Here is a 4150-nt window from a genome sequence, read left to right as displayed (position 1 = left end):
TTTGGGTTATTTTCAGCTCTTTTCTATCATGAACAAAGTAGCAATTAACATGGGCATGGATATATCTGTTTGGTTGGCAGTTCTGGTTTTTTTAGGGTATATGCCCAGGGGTGGAATTGCTGGGTCAAAGGTATTTCTATTTCCAACTTTTTGAGAAAGCACCATATTGCCTTCCAGAGTGCTTGTACCATTTTACACTCCCACCAACAGTGGATAAGGGTTCCAATTTCTTCACAATCTTGCCAGCATTTATTGTTGGCTGTTCTGTTGAATTTTGCTATTCTTTCTGAGCTGAGATGATATCCTATAGTTGTTTTGATGTGTACTTCTCTTAGAACTATGGATTTTTAACATTTCTTCATCTGTTTTTTGGCCATCTGATTGTCTTCTTTAGTGAAGTGTCTGTTCATATCCTGTGCCCATTTTGCAGTTGGGTTGTTTACCTTTATCTTCTTGAGGTGCTTGAATATTCTATAACTTCTAGATAAATCCGTTATCAGAAATGTAATTACCATTTTTTTGTTGTTTTCACAGGCTGTGGTTTTCCTCTTTATCATGATGGAGAAGTTTTTGGAAGTGAATAGGGATTTGATTCTTAAAAAGTCCCATTCATCTATTTTATTCTCTCCTAATTGTAGGGTTTTCAGGATGCTTGGAGGACTGTTCATATTGTGGATTAGGGCTTCTGGAGTTTTTCTAAGCTTTTCTCTAATAAAGATTATAGTCTTAGTTTTATTCCTAGGTCCTTGATCCACTTTGAGTTGTGTTTTGTGTATGTAGTGATGTGTGGATCTTGCTTGACTTTTCTGCAGATAGTTTTCCAATTTTGCCAACACCATTTGTTAAAAAGACGGTTATTTCCCCACTTACTTGATTTCATATCCTTGTAAAAAATTAGTTGACTATAGGAAGATGGGCTAATTTTTGGGTTCTCAATTTTATTCCCTTGCATTGTACCAGTACCATGCTGTCTTGACCACCACGGCAGTGCAGTAGGATTTAAAATCAGGGAGTGAGATGCCTCTTACCTAGTTTCTCTTTTTCAAGAGTGCTTTGTTTATTCAGGGTCTCTTTCCATTACAAATGGAATTGGAGATTGCGTTTTCCATCTCCTTGAAAAAAGGAATTGGTCTTTCTATTGGGATTGCCTTGAACGTGTAGACTGCATTTGGTAGGATTGTTATTTTCACAATTGGATCTTCCTATTCATAAGTAAGGCATATTCTTCTATTTCTCCAGGTCTCTTTTTGTTTTGTAATTTTCTATGAATAGAATGTTTGTATTTCTGGTTATATTACCCCCAAGTATTTAATCTTGTGATTAGCTATTGTGATGGGTATTGTTTTTCTTAACTCCAGTTCTATAATCTCTTTGTCACTTTAGAGAAATCCAATTGATACTTTTTTTTTATGTTGATCTTGTATCCTGTTATTTTTCTGTATTGGTCAACTATATCCAGGAGTTTTCTAGCTCAGTCTTTAGGATTTTCCAAGTATGCTATCATATAATCTGCATATAGAGATAGTTTTACCTCCTCCTTGTCAATTTGGGTACCTCTTATTTCCCTTTCTTTTCTTATTGCTATCACTAAGAGTTTCAATACAATATTAAATGGAAGAGATGATAGTGGGCATCCTCACCTAGTTCCTCTTCTCAAAGGGAACACCTTTAATCTCTCTCCATTGAGGACAACGTTGGCTCTCAGATTTGCATATATACTTTTTACTATTTTGAGGAAATTCTCCTCTATTCCTATTTTGTTGTGTGTTTTAATCAGGAAAGAGTGTTGGATTTTCTCAAAGGCCTTTCCTTCATCAATTGATAGGCTCATGTGATTCTTGTTCTTTACTTTGTTAATATGATGAGTATGCCAATTGTTTTTCTTATGTTGGACCATTCTTGCATACCTGTTATGAATCCCACTTGGTCATGATGAATTATTTTATTGATGCGTTGGTGGATTATATTGGCCAGGATTTTATTCAGGATTTTCACATCTATGTTCATGAGAGATATTGGCCTATTGTTTTCAATATGGTCGTCTCTTTACATGGCTTTGATATCAAGTATATGTTTGCTTCATAGAATGAGTCTGGGAGAATACCAACTTTTCTATTTTTTGAAATAGTTTATGTAGAATTGGTGACAGTTATTCTTTGAATGTTTGATAAAATTAACTTTTAAAACCATCTGGTCAGGGCTTTTTTTGGCTGGAAGGTTTTTTTTGGTGGGGAGGTTTTCTTTTTTTATCACCTTTTCCATTCCTTCTTTTGCAATTAATCTGTTCAGGTGTTCGATTATGGTCTCTGTCAGTTTAGATATGTTGTGAATTTCTAAGTATTTGTCCATTTTCTTCTAGGCTTTTATATTTGTTTGAGTATAATATTTCATAATATTCCATTGTTAAACTTTTTATTTTAGTTGGTTCTGTGGTGATATTGCCAATTTCATCTCTTACTCAGATTATTTTTGTGTTTTCCTTCTTTTTCTTTGTTAGTTTTGCTAGTGGTTTGTATATTTTATTAAGCTTTTCAAAAACCAACTCCTGGTTTTGTTGCTGGTTTCATTGTTTTTCTATTTTTATTTAATTTATTTCTACCACAATTTTTATAATTACAGGCTTTTATAGAGGTTGTCAGGTTTTCCTGCTGTTCTTTTTCAATTTGTTGGAGATGGAGGGTTAGAGAGTCAATGGTCTTTTTTCTTGCCTTTTGATGTGTTGGCTTATTGCTATAAATTGACCACTGTTTAATTCTTTGCCTGTTTTCCAGAGGGTTTGATAAGTTGTGCTTTAATTGTGACTTGTTTCTTGAAACTTTTTAATTTCATTTTTTTCTTCTAGTACCAATAATATTCAAGCAAGGTGTTGTTTAGCTTCCAGGTGTATGGTTATTTTCTCCTTTATTCTCTTGTTATTAATTTCTAATTGTGTAGCATTTTGATCTCAGAAGATGCTTTGTATTATTTCTATATTTTTAATTTATTGATGTTTGCTTTGTGACCTAAAATGTGATTTATTCTCGAGAATGTTTCATACACATTGAAGAGGAAAGTATACTGTAATTTTAGGGGGTGCATTAGCCTACAAATATATAAGTTTACTTGTTGTGTGGTAAATTCTTCAGCATCTTTGTTGAGTTTTTTTCATGTAGTTCTATCTTTTCTTAAGAGTGGTGTATTGGAAGAGCAACAGTCTGCCAGCCACAGTGGAACTCCAGAGGAGTGAACACTGTGTGACCCCAGAGGAGCAATGACTAACCGCCACTGTGTGACCCCCCTGCAACCCGCGCCTGAGTGACCCCCAATACACAGGTTGCTGCTGAATAAACCCCCAGCAGCGCCCAAGCCCCGCCCCCCCACCTCTTGGTGGTAGTGTCCAAGCCCTGTGCTCCTTTGCCCCCTACCCAATGGTTTTTTCAGTGTTCCCTGCCTGGTGGCACTTATGCAGGTGCCCTCACACAACAGCCCGTGCTCCAGCAGAGTTCTGGATTTGATAGGATCCGAAAAGTCAAGGTCAAATTCCCACTGACCCACTAGCCTCTGGTTTGTCTGCAGAGTCCACAGAAGCCAGCTGGCTGGCTTGTTTTGGGCAGTTGGTGTAGCCCAAGAGAGCTTGGCCCCTAGTCCCTTGCTTTCCCCCACCCGCCCCCCTGTGCAGCTCCACAACCATGCACCTCAGCCCCCGCCACAGCCCTGTGACCTCAGGGCACCACCATGGATCCAGCCATTACTCGGAGCTATCAGCTCACACCAGGCAGGGAACACTGAGAAAACCATTGGGTAGGAAACGGACAGCAGGAATTTGAGTAGGGACCCCTATCGTGAGCACACTGAGACAGCAGAAGTTTGAGCAAGATCCCCCAAGTATTTGACCTGTCCTTGCGATCACCCCAACCCTTTGCCTGCCTCAGCCCATTTGGCTCCAGACCAGTGCCTACACGTCTGGGCAATCAACTTGCCTTTAATTGGGAAACCTTGACCTGTCTTACCAACAAGAGATTGCCCTAGTAGGCTCTGAACTGACATTTCTCTGAAGTCAGAAATTCAGAAAAACGCACAAGTTTGGTAGCTGCCCAACTGATCTCAAAAGCATTGTCTTCAGATCAAGAACATATCAATGTTCGAAGAAAGCAAACTATCCCACACAATA

The sequence above is a fragment of the Elephantulus edwardii genome, unplaced genomic scaffold (assembly GCF_000299155.1).
Source record: "Elephantulus edwardii isolate Elephantulus edwardi_28Jun2011 unplaced genomic scaffold, EleEdw1.0 scaffold00085, whole genome shotgun sequence".
NCBI classification, from domain to species: Eukaryota; Metazoa; Chordata; class Mammalia; order Macroscelidea; family Macroscelididae; genus Elephantulus; species Elephantulus edwardii.
This window is presented reverse-complemented; position numbering follows the sequence as displayed.